Source organism: Motacilla alba, chromosome 4A, assembly GCF_015832195.1.
Source record: "Motacilla alba alba isolate MOTALB_02 chromosome 4A, Motacilla_alba_V1.0_pri, whole genome shotgun sequence".
NCBI lineage: Eukaryota > Metazoa > Chordata > Aves > Passeriformes > Motacillidae > Motacilla > Motacilla alba.
The window spans coordinates 2,719,536-2,732,769 of record NC_052045.1 but is presented as its reverse complement, the minus strand read 5'-3'; the positions used below and the strand labels follow the sequence as shown (position 1 = coordinate 2,732,769).

The 13,234-nt window shown below is 41.9% G+C and overlaps 1 protein-coding gene across 4 annotated transcripts in view; it reads left to right on the top strand.

The window, feature by feature from the left end:
• Positions 1–495: 495 nt before the first annotated feature.
• PCDH11X (protocadherin 11 X-linked) overlaps positions 496–13,234 on the top strand; it is a 426,317-nt gene continuing 413,578 nt past the window's right edge. For 2 of the 4 annotated variants that reach the window (XM_038122874.1, XM_038122872.1), the window contains exon 1: positions 496–1,061. The gene's annotated coding sequence lies outside the window, so the exon portion shown is untranslated. Of the gene's footprint in view, positions 1,062–2,063; positions 2,513–13,234 lie in introns of all 4 variants that reach the window. The other 2 variants (XM_038122873.1, XM_038122875.1) reach the window with 2 other exon arrangements.

Here is a 13,234-nt window from a genome sequence, read left to right as displayed (position 1 = left end):
TTGCTCCTCCGCCGCGGCGCTTGTGCGGGCGGGGAGCCCGGCGGAGGGAGGCAGGAACGCACCGCCGATGCCGAGCTGCCCGGCCGCCCCGGTCTGCGAGCGCCGCGCCCCGCTCCGGTCCCGCTCCGACCCCGAGTGCCGGTTCTCCCCGCTTCTCCCCTGTCTGGGAGCCGCCCGCCGGGCAGTACCGGAGGGAGGGGGGCGCCGGCGGGGACTGGGGCCGCCCCCCGGCGAGCCGGCGGAGCGGCCACGCCGCCGCTTTCGGGGGATTCTCCGAGAGGAGCGGGCAGGGCGGCTCCGGGAGGGGGAACCCCCCTCGGCCAGGCTATTCGCGTCCCCGGCGTCGCTCCTCCTCCTGGCGCTGATGTCAGCCGCGGGGAGGGCCGGCTGGCAGCGGCAGAGCGGGGGCGCGGGCGGCCGCGGCAGAGCCGAGCCGGAGCCGCCGCCGCCGCCGCCGGGACAGCGCGGGCTCCGGGGCGCCGCCGGCAGCGCAGCCCGCGCCCCCAGGGCCAGCCGGGCCAGCACCGGGCCAGCCCCGCCGGGGGCCGGGCGAGCGCCCAGCGGCGGCGGCTGCCCCGCGGGGGGACCCGGCGCTCCGGTGTCCGCAGCCGCCCGGCGAGGGAAGGGCTGCCGGGCTGCGCTGCGGAGCCGCACCGAGTTCAGAGTCTCTCCGCGCAACTTGGGTTACGCGGCCGGACCTCTGCGGACTGGTGCGGGGCTTCCAGAGCGCGATTGCCTTTCCATCGTCTCGCGGCTGCAAAAGCAGATAATTGACTAAATCCAACAGAAATAAAACAAACTCAGGCTGCCTAAAAGTTAGGATACCTTTTTTCCTCCCCTCCCCGTTTCTTTTACGATTTTATTCCCTATGTGGAAGTCGTGTGTGATTCGCGCTCGACACACTGCATGGGAAGAAGCGGCTGGTGCTTCGGATCGAGGATTTGCTGTTGCAAAGCGGTCTAACTTCCATTCAGTGGGGCAGCCTTCACTACTCTAAACGCCTTGATGATGTGCTGAGGAGCCCATGTAGATTGGCATCTTGTGCAGAGAAGGCACTTGAGGTAAGAAAGGGGGCTTGGGGAAAAAGGGGATTTTTGTATCCTTTTATGTGATATCTTTTGTCCAGCATCCCTCCCCCCCGCCCCCCCCCCCCCACTGGAAGCAGAGCCTTAGCGGTTCATCCAGAGCAGTATGGATAGGCTGGAACGGATCAAGTGAAATGAAAGTCTGCTCCTGTGAAAAGTGCACGGAGCTCACAAGTGATTGCAAAAGCCGTATTTATTTTTAGTCTGGTAGCACAGCACGGCGGGGACGTGTGCTCGGGGCGCGGACAGTGAGCAACTCGCCTAGCTCAGGAATGAGGAGATCCGCGGGCTCAGTCTCCGATGGGCAGTTTGCATTGGCTGCTGCATTTTGTTGAATGTGTACCCCCCACTACCTCCCTAGAGCATCCCATCAGCCTGTTTGATTTGTTGTTTTTTGCAGATATAGTGTCTGCTGTTAATGAGACGGGGTGAGGGATGCGAAAAAAAACCCAAAAAAAAACCCCATATGGAACATTTTATTGATGTGATCATAATCCTGTAATGGAGATTGCATTAAATGAGGATTGCATCAAAATGCCAGGCTGCTGTGGAGAGCAGAGAAAGCAAAAACTATGCTGGATTGTAAATGAAGTTCTTTGATTGAAGGATTTTCTTGAGCCATGAAGGGATGTATGTAAGCTTAAAGTTGCTGTGTATGTGGAGTACTGGAATGGGATGAAAACCATATGAAGCTGAATTGTGTTTTAATGGACTCAGGCTCTGGATACAGTTAGAATTGGTTAGAGGCATTGCAGTGATGCCCAGTGAATTCTTGGTTTCAGCTATGGAGACCACAGAAAGGCAAGGAGAGAGCAGAGCACAGAAAGACAAGGAGAGAACGTGATCGTGTGGGGAAGGGAAGGATGGTCTGTGACTTTTGCCATGGTGGTACAGATCTTGCAGCCTGCTGGCTACAGGCAGAAGCCTTGCAGGCGATGTGGAAGGCAAAGGATTTATCTCTTCACTCTCCTTTTGCAGCCTGGGTGTAGTTGCCTCTAAAGTAGCTGCGAGGTGCATGGCAAGAGGCAAGCAGGGACCTATTTGCCCTTCTCGAACACCGAAGGAAACTGAGGTTGGGAGAGATGCAGTGGGCTCAGCTGATCCTGCCTTTTTGAGTTTGAGTTGATAATACATTTTGAGTAATTGTTGCTGCTTATCTCAATCGGCAGAGGAGGGGAGAAGATGTTCAAGTTTATTGAACCAAAGCAGAGCTGAGGACAGTAGATACTATCAGCTCACCCTTGCATTCTTTTTGTGCTCAGTTGTATTCTGGCATAGAGAACTGAGCCACAAAGAGCACCTTCTTCAAGCCTTACTGAAAGGAAGCCTAAAGACAACAGAAAGATTAAGTGAAAGATAAATTGTAACTTTTTGCTTGTCTGCAGTGGAAGTAGCATTGATCTGCTAGATTGCACAGGTCAAAAGAGGTAAGATAATGAACAAAGTTTATTTATTTATTTATTTACTAACATTCACACACACACACAAACAAAGTTGGCGTGAGGAGAAACATCCCAGAGCACGGATGCACCATGGCTGAGCACCACCTAAGAAACTGACTTAAACAGCAGAGAAATTTGTGTAAGAATCCTCAACAGTCCCTGTCTGTAACTGCAAAAGAGCTGGTTAAATGCTAATTTGCAGAGCAACCCTGAATAGCTGATGTTCTCAGAAGGAATTTGTTTTCCCATTTGTGTACAGAATCTCAGGTACCATCTCCAGAACTCAGTCTCTCTCTTGCTGTGTTTTTGGCATAAAGTTGAGACGGAAACACTTATTTTAAATAAAATGAAGAAAAGCAGTATAAGCATCTTGAATTCCTCTTAAGCATTTTATTTTGGCAAAAGGCAACTTTTCGTGAATTGTAAGAGATAGGTTTAGAATATTCATGGCTTAACTCCAGGGAGCTTAGTGTTAGCTCAGTAGGCAGAAGGTTCTTTCTCTAAAGAGGTATCTGGAAAAGACATGTTTAAATTTCAAGCCATATTCAGTAGAGACTGTTGGTTTCCACATTTTAAAATCACTTTTTAATGCCTCTTAGGGGAATGATGCTTAATCTGGGCAATAAAGCAAGTATTCCTAGCTTGCTTTTTTAACGGAAAGAGTGTGCTCCAACTGTACTTCTGTATGTCCAATACTCCAGATTTTACTCTATTTTTTATCAAATAACAGCTGTGGAAGAAATTTTGTCCTTTGAAACCATGGTTATCCATGCAGATCTTGGTGTGTATTTTTACTACAGAAGAACTCTACCTCATGGCTGCATTGTTCATTCTTGAAGCATTTCTTTAAATGTGAGCCTCTCTATAGTTAAAGGATAATTTATATTCAGTGTAGTACTGTCTGCACAGTGGAATTGGCTTTATACATCACAGCCTCTGCAAAAAAAGAGATCAAAGATCTGAACCTGTGGTCCTGTATTGCATTTGTATTCTAGGTGGACTTGAGTAATCTCATAGTGGAGCCATTCACGCTCCCACAGTTAGGAGTGTGTCAGCCTTTCCATTAAAACACCCATTTGCTTAGGAATTTAATAGCTGGTTTTAAGGACCAGCTCCAAGCTTAAATTGGAACATTCATACAGCAAAAAGAAAAAACAGATATCCAAAACAATGAAGTCTAATAGCTTTTGGTACTGTTGCGTTTATGGAAAGCTTAGCAGGAAACAGCACCTATATGGAAAACTGAGAGGTTAAAAGGGAAAGAAAACCCAGAAAACCTTTCAAAAGGCCCTTTTGGATCCAGGTGAGTGTTTCTACCTGAATTTTAAAGGACCCTGCAGTTGTTAAACAGTCAATAGGACTTTTCTTAAAGGAGGACAGCACTGGCTCCAAGCAGGAATTAGTCAGATCTCAGTTCAGTTTCATGCTCCATCAGAACTAATGCCTTTGGCACTGATCCAGGTAGTTCTTTGCAGGGTTAAGTTGCAAGAACAATAAACCCCAAACCTTGTATTGTAACCCATGAAGTTTTCCTTTCAATGAGCCAAAGAGAGCCTTTCAGTTTTGAATAGTGCTGATTGTCTGACCCAGGTGTTGGAAGCCTTTGGGGGATGCTGCTGCTGGCTCTCACTTGCCAGGTTGCTCACCTGAAACAGCCAGCCCGGTAATCCTGCTTCCCATCAGCTGGCTGCCAGCGGGGACAACGGCAGAGCCCTTTTGTCTGAAGCATCCCAAAGCCTTTTCCTGGCATTGCAAGTACATGCAGATCCAGGAGTGCAGTTTTTCATGCTGTGTAATGCCAGTGTTCAAGGAGCAGGTTCAAGATGCAGCTTGCTGTATTCCAAGTGTTTTGGACTGGATGAAATAAATGAGTATTGTTTGCCATTTGCATAAAAATTCTTAAGGGAGATTAATATTCTTCTGTCCCAATTACCTGTTTCTGCAAAGAGTTTGCTGAGGAAATTTGTGGCAGTTGTCTTTCTTTTGTGAAGTAGCGGTGACCATATCTGCCTTGTGTCTTTGAAAACTCATCCTCCTTACTGATACACAGGCGAGTAATATGATGTCAGGAGAAGTCAGTGTGAAAATTAAAATACAGATGAAGAACACTGTGGGATTTAGTCTGTGGACACAATGAAATCATGGTAGTTTTAACAGTAAGTAAGAAACTGTGTCACAATTAAGTACTCTTTTCCTTTGAAATCTGTTGTCATTGTGTTTGATGAAATCCTGTTGGAAATTATTTCTGACACTCTTCAAAAATATATGATTTCCCATCGATTATGCAAGATTTAGCCTTCTTGATCCGACATGGCTTAAGCCAAATCTTCCTGCAATCTGTGAAAAAATTCCTAGTGGAGCAGAGCCTTCCATAACTGCTTTTTGCCTTACATTACGTACATGCTGTAACTTCTGGCAGTCCTTCAGGAGTTCTGCATGTCCATGCAGTATTGAAGGCATTGCTGTGGAGCAGTTTTGCTTGCAGGCGTGGCAGAACTCAGCCAGTTTAACAGCGAATGCTCTCATTTCATTTCAAAACCTTTTCAAGGAAGCTCTTTTTAACTGGTTGTTGTTTTCCTTAATTTAAGTTGCAAAGGGAACCTAAGTAACCAGATCATCAAAGAGCCAAATGCATTGTTAGAGAGACAGATTAGTGTTGAAGTCACTGGAGACTTCCAAATTCAATAGTGAAATTACAAGCAGAGGTGCCCACTGTCTTGAAAAGCCATTGCTGGGGGGTTTAATGTGTCAGTTCCCTTGCTCAGAAACTTCTGCTTTGTCTTCCTGCCAAGGGAACATCTTGCCTTGTGTTCTACTTTGATGTGATATGGTTGTTTTGGGGAAGATTTTCTTCCTCCAAGCCAGTCTAGAAATAAGATGTCACTGGTGATGTAGTCTGTTTGCATATCAGTGTTTATCTGTTACATCCTTAAGGACATGGTTTTATTATTGTTGTAGGAATTTAATTAGTAATTATGTACGCTCGATGCTGTCTACTGAAGTAGCAGGAAATACATGCTAAAGGGGAAAAAATCAAATATAAGTTTATAATGCTTATGCACAGCATATTTCATTTAACCAACTGTGCCATCTTGTTAAATAAATAAATGTATATGTATGGAAATCTATGATCTGCTGGATACGTGCTCTCACACGTGGGCACGCTGCAGCCACACGCACTCATCTTTCCAGCTGTAGTCCCTGGCACAAGACACGGGCATGCCCACCCCAAGGAAAGTATGAAGTGCTTGGGGGATGACTGAACTGCATCAAATGGGGCAAAGGGAACAGTTAGAAAAAAGCCACTGTCTCCCTCCAGCCTGTAACTCAGATTTCATTAGGTCACTTTTTTTTAAAATAATCCTCCTGAGAAAGGAGTTTTCATGACTGAGTTTTATCTCTGCTGATGGAAGTAATCATTTAAACCCATGTTTAGTCATTTGTGCATGTTCTGTGGTTGCTTTTGTAGTTATAAAAGTTTGTATCTCCCTTTCTCCTGACAGCTGTGGAGCTGTGTGTCCTGACAGGCACACGGTTACCTGGATCTTTGGTTTTCCTTGGGTGTGATGGTATTTTTCTCCCTAGCTTCAGTGGGAGGCATCATGTCAAGGTGCAGGCTGGATTCACAAACTGGAAAGAGATTTTCCTAGGACTTGTGGGATGTTTCTGATAAAACACCTCAACTTGTTAAATAGCCAAAGAGAGTGCCGTAGCATTCCCTAAAGAAAAGTGCAGAGGAACTCTAGTGGTTGGAAATTCCATTAAATTGTGACTTTAAAAGAACTGTAACCTGCATACATAACTCTGAACTCAAATGATTTGGGGCCTCAGTGTAATAGTTTGTTTAGATTATAGTTGCTGTCAGTAATTTATAAATATATGTAGGATACAGGGATGAAACTAAAGCTATCATTAAATGGAGTAATGGCTTCACTATGTCAGCCATTTAATTGACCCTTGGAAAATGTACGTGGCAATGTGTTGTAAATCAAAATCAGGAGTGCTATGCAATTAGTAATAATTTTGGGGATGAAATAATAGTATAGTAATATAATAATAAAGTAATAGAAATAATAATAAAGTAATAATTTTGGGGATGGAAATTGGAACAAGTACATAAAATTCATTTTCTGTTCATCTCCCTACCTTGTCCTCACTTGAGGCTTCCCAGAATGAATGGATTCCAGTGAAGGGTTTTGAAATAATTGGTAATTGGGACTGTCTTCCAGGAGATCAGATCAGTGCTTGTCAGCTGAGTGTACATCCAGAGATCTCTGTTTAAAATTCATGTTCAGGAGACCTGTTATTTAATGATTTATTGAAGAAAATGTGATATATAAAGTAAAATAAGGGTTTTGCTCTCCTAGCTTGTTACAGAGGCCTTGTCCTCTGACCAAGGGCCAGCTGAATCGTCAGTTATTACTTCTTTATCTTCTGTGATTCCACCAGAAACTTCAGGAAAAAATAAAACATACACTTGTACATGTGCAATTGTTTATGGCATTCGTGAAATTTGAGGAGTGAAAGTTACAGAAGGGTCCTTGGATTTTGGGAAATAAGTGTGTTCTAATTGTATGTAATCAATCTGGAGTGATGATGACTAGAAAAGCAGAACTATCATGAGATTATTGCTATTCTCATATTCTGCCACCTATATATAAGCCCTTTAAATATATCTAGGAGAACACCATAAACAACACTTTCTTAGCAAGAAACTCCTTTGAAATCCTTCTTTAAACAGTTGCAGAATGGCCGCCAGTTACAGTTATTTGGTTTTTGATAACATGCTCATTCAAATATCAGGTCGTATCTTGCACAGTTTAGATTTATCCACATAGAGAAAGAAAAGCATTTTCATGAACTGGGAGTACCCTAAAGCAGAATGTAAAGTATGTTTGAGATCAGCTCACAGAACATTAACTTGAGGTGTTTCAAGCTAGAAAGGCTGAGAAAAAAGACACTTGGCATATCATCAAAAAAAAAAAAAAAAAGGTTGACCACTTAAAAAAAGTCAGAAATCAAAGACTTTAATGCTTTCAAAGAAATGTCTCACTTGTGTCTCTGTTCAGAAACTCTTGTGCTCTAGCTGAGGAATGAGGTGGGATGTGTTGAACGCTGGCAGCCCTGTGAGCAGCGAGCCCTTCTGGCTGCATCAGTGCTGAGCCATCAGCGGCTCTGAGCAACCTGAGCTTGTGTGCAGAAGGCAGATGTCCCCCGTGCCTAAATACCAGGGGCTCTCTGAAGAGTTTGAGTGTTTTAATAAAAGCACTTAAAAATTCCTGCTTTCTTCCATCCCTGAAAACAAGGTAAATTGAATTTACTCCTGCTCGCTCTGTCTCACCTTCTAACTTTGACTCAACTGTCTTTGAAATAAATTTGTTATTTGAAGCTGAAAAGTTGATGCTTTGGTGGTTGAGTTTGGGGCCGATTACTTCTTATTTAACATTCTGTGTTTTGTGGCTCATCAAATGGTTAAGCATCAGCCAGTCAGTCCAGGTAACGCAGTGGAACCCTCAGCACTGGAAAAAGACATGGTTATATGTAGGACAATCACACCAAACAAGAAATACACACGCACAAAATAATATTATCTCTACTTTCCATCAACTTATACAACAAACAGAAGTTAAAACACTGAGGAAGTTTATAAACAGGAAAAGAACTAGCTGAAATTTACCTGAATTTATGACGAAAATAATTTACTTTTATTCATAGAATCATAGATTCCTTGTAGAATAGTGGGTTAAATCTGAAATCCATTGTATTATCCATTAGGTTAAAGAAAAAGGTAAATGTTCTGGTAATTTTTTTATGCTAGTACAGTATTTTTGTGATGGTGTTGCCTTCCACAGCTCACAATCAGTGGGAGGTTCCTGACAATATGAATGGAATTTGGCTCCAATTCCGTGTTTGAGTAGTGCTCTTTCAAATCACTGGGTAGGGAACTTTTAAAATACACAAATGAATCTTAATTAAGCAAGTATTATTGCTCTTTGGGGCTGCTTAACGTCATATACTGGGTCAGTTGTCCCATAGCTGCTTCCTTCGGATATTTTTCATCTTGCAGGTTTCAGGTTTTGGTCATTGTTCAACATCAGTGGGAAGACATAAACCCCAGATTATTTGTCTGTTAAATTTGATGAAAACTTTATCTGGCTTCATAAAAATGCCATTTGCTATGAGTCCCCTTAATGTGTTTGTGCTTTTGTTGTCACTCACTTAACAAGAAAAGAGGATTTAAAAAGTAATATGTGAATCCAAAAATGTGCACCGTGCCTCTGCAAAAAAATGTGGAGAGTCTCAGTTCCTCACATGTAATTCATTTTGGCAGGTACAGTACTTTTAGGCTCTATTGTATTATAAATACTAAGAAAAAAGCATGGAAAGGAATCATTGGAAAAATGTTTAGAGTAAGTGATTTAGAAGAGGCTGGCAGGTGGTAGTGTGGCCACTGCAGGATTAACTAAATTCTGGAAATGCAGTCACTTCAGGGTATCGGATCTGTGTCTTGATTCAGTCATTACTGAAGCAGAAATCACTTTGCTGATCTGCTGAACTGCGAGACACTGGTTGATGGAGATACTAATCAGCCAACAGAAATTGCTTTCTGAAAAATTTGGGATGCTCCAGTGATTAAAGGGATAACTTGGCCAGGACACCTCTTTAACTGCTGTGTAGGTGGTTACATGTACATATGAAACTTATGTAAAACCCTGGCACTACAAATAGGTCTTTTGGAAACCTCTAAGGGGAAGTGAAGTGGAAATGATGAAATTTCAAGATACTCTTGGAAACAGCTTCAGTGCGTTACTATGGCAGTAAAATACCTGTTGATGAGCCTCACAAAAGTTAGTTGTGCTCAGATATTTCTTGGTCTGAGGGCTGAGGGAATTAACGTTTTTAACAGACTGTTTTGTGATCCAGAAGACCAGTTTAAGGATGATATCCATCATTTTATGAGACACATTTCTGGCAGATTTTCCTCCTTTCCTTTCCTTTTTTAATACTCTTTGACTGATGTAGTTTTTACAACCTCAGCCATAACAGTTTTGGAGGGAGAAACATCAAATTTGTTGTAGGTTGGCAACAGCCATTTTCTTTCTCAGTTTTTGAAGGTCCTACTCAGTTTTGTGAAAGACTCTGGAAATGGGAGCCCTATTTGGAGTCCCATATTTCTGTCAAAATGAAGAGTTTCCTGCCGTCCTTGATATCAGTGTGATTTTAGGCTGAGTTCTACATGCTAGTTAGCTTTAGATCCTTTGCCATTTTATGTTCCTGAATGTAAAAACTCTATTCATTGAGTTTCCTTGTGATTGGAAGTGCTGCAAGCACATTAGATAATCTTGGTAGTAAACCAGAAGAAACACTCGAAGCGGAATCTCCTTTTTGCGCACTACAAAAATGTTCCCTTAATATACAGAAGTATCCTTGGAAATGTTGAAAGCTTGACCCAAGGCCCTGAGCAGCCTAATGTAACTTAGAAGCTCGAAGCAGGTTTGGCTAGACAGACTCTCTAGAGGTCTTCCAGTCTGAACTTCCCTGTGGTTCTATAAAAAGGCATTGACTCCTCTATGTAGGTCACTGCTTTTTGCCTTGTCTCAACTGTGATTTTTCGCTCAAATTCAGGAGCTTGCTCTGTCCTTGCTGTTCTGGTTGTTCAGGTGGTGGAGAGGAGAGGAGCAGGACAGGAAGAGAAACCGACTAGTGAGCAGAGAGCTGTTATTTTTGGGTTGGATCCCAGCACTGGTTGCTATTCCTGTCTCACAATGTGCTATTTGGTGTAATTTTGGAGGCCTCCTTCAGCTGAGGTTATAGAGACAAGGCTGCCTTCAACAAGTCATCTCTTCACTTTGTGCAGGGCCCTTCTGAATGCAGGTTGAAGCACTGCTTTTGATCTATAAAATTCTTTTTAGTTTCCTTTCTCTTTCTGAGGAAACCCTGCTGTTCATTTTTGTTCTTCTTTAAAGGCCAACTGGAAAGCAGAAGCCTCAGCTTTATTAACAGAGCTGAGGGCAAGAGAACCTCAGACTGATTCTTTTCCCTTAGTCCTACAAAACTTCAGTTAGTTGACATTCAGAGCTGTAAGACAAACTTGTTAATTCAGTTTTTCCTGAGGGTTTTCTGGGGTGGACACATTAGCTGGAGTGTAATTTTGTTTGCATTTGTGAAGAGCGTTCTGCTGATGCTTCATGTTGATGGTTTATTGCTCTTGACTACAAGAGTGACTGGAGGTTGATTGGCAGATTCCCCACAGAAAAATGCAAGAAATGCAGTTTCTAGAGAGGGGCTTAACAATGTATGACTGTGAGGATACGAGAATAAATCAGTTTGAGAATAGACAATGTTTTTATGGGCAGAAATTTAGGTACTTTGATTAAATATAATAAAAGATCCCTACAAATGAAACCAAGGATCATAAAAATTCTCTATTTATGGTTACAGAAGTTCTGATTTATTTGTTGTTTTATCATGGAATTATTTGTCAAAACAGGCAGTCAAACAAAAATTGTTCACTGGAAAGCAACGATGAAGGTGCATGAATGTGAGCAAGCATTTCATGATTTTTGTTGTTAAAGCTTCATTTCTGGTAGTTTCACTTACTCCCCATGCTGTCTGTCTAACATGATGTCATTGGTTTGGGTTTTTTTGGTTTTTTTTGTACATCTAAAAGGATCATAATACTGCCTATTCTAAATTTAGCTGAAATTTAGATTAAAAATTACTTCCGTGGGTTTGTGTTGGTTTATTTAGGCCAATTTTCACTGAAAGCTCAGCAGAATACTGCAAGTACTCATTCAGTATTTTCCATCCTTGACTCTTGCTGTACCATTTTGTTTCTGCTGTCTGCAAAATAACATTTCCCTTAAAAAATACTTAGGTGTTACTAAATATTTCCATGAATGCCTGCTGCATGCAGTTGGTTGGACATTTAGCGCAGTTGTTCCACAACTATGGACTGTTTCCTTCAGATTCCACTGATGAAAGCTGCTTATCCTAATTATTTGTTTATCCTAATGAATGCGTGGTAAAGGCTGAATTGCATTTGTACCATTAGACACTCTCAGCCTGATATTTTCAGAACCCTGCAGATGTGGATTTTAAATAAATGAAAAGAGCAGATGGCGTACGGGGAAATCTTTGGTAGGCCAAGAAGCTAAATCAAAGTTTCCCTGAGTTCCAGGAGGTACCTTAGGTAGGGACTGCTTTTCCATCACTAGAAAATTTAATAATAAAGTGTTGGATCTACAGAATGTTGTAGAATCTCCTAAATATGCAGAATATTCTTCAGGAAAAACCTGAGCCATAGGAAACGATCTTCTGTGTGTTTTAACGTGTGGCTTAGGCTTGCTTTGAGACAATCAACCCTGATGGTGCTGAATATAAAAAATGTCAATATAATTAGTCATCTCCAGCAGAAAATAAATTTTGCCATTTTTTCCCTGTGTGGAGGAGGGGATGAACTGGTTTTCAGTTACTCTTTATCATTTCGGTTTCTATTTTTGCCGCCGACTGGGAACATTTACCAATTACTTTTATTCCATCTTGTATTTAGAGATGGGCTATCTTATGAGATAAAGATTTAGAACTGAAATGCCCTGGTGAACCAGAGTGAACTGGTGGTAATTCAGCAAAAGCCTCTCCTTGCCTGATGGTCAGGAATAGGACACAGAACTGTCCACGGTCAGCTTTGGATATAAAGTGAGCTACTTACACCACTCCAGTCCTAATCCATTCTCTCTTAGTTGAGACATTGCAAGTGCTCATTGTAGAAACTTTATATTAAATGTTCTGGGTGAGGTACATATATATGAACTGTTTCTGTTTTGTTTTGCATTGGTGCAACTGCAGTAAAAGTTATGCAAATAAAAGATGGTCCCCAGAAATTCAAAACACAGATAGCTGTTCTGATCCTCCCCTGATTTGAATTACCCTAAAATAATCTCAAATATCCATAATTTCAAGCATATCTAGGCAAGAGAGTGTAAAGATACCATGTATGGGCTCTATAACCACAGAGAAGTCACAGATTTTCAGTTTCCCTTGGAATGTGTTCATTATTAGAAAGTGTTATCAGAATATTGTTTGTTGTAGGAGAAGAAAATCCTGTTCAAGTTTTTAATGAATCTCTTGAGAGAGTCATCAGATTTACAGGTTAAAAAAGCTGTAAACATTCTACTGGGAGCAGTCATTAAAGGGAAGATGAATGTGAGTGATCTGCACACTTCTTCTGAAGCAGAAGCCCTGAAGATGATTTACAAACCAAAAAGCTGTTTCTCTTTAAATTATCTGTGTTGCTGCACTGTGCAATGAAATACAAAGTACGATCAAAGTAAGTATGTTTGCAAAATCAGAGCCAGATTCACTGTTTGGAGAATTTTTAGGTGAGACTACAATGATCTGAGTTTGAAGGGAAGAAGCCTGAGATAAATGTTTCCGTCATTTCTAGACTGCAAAAAGCAGTGAAGTGCCAGAAAAACCCATTCCTGCGCAGATAATCAGTTTGGAGGGTCCTGTGTTCTGATTTCCTAAATGAAATAAAAATGAATTAATGAAAGGTTTGTAGATTAAATAAGTATTTTTTTTTTTAAAAGAGAAAAAACAACAAAAAGCTCAATCCTCTGATGAGTTACATTTTTTTTTTGGTAAATCTACAAGTGAGAGCAGAGGCCTGGTTAAAGGTTTGCCTTTCCACAAGGCACATCATAC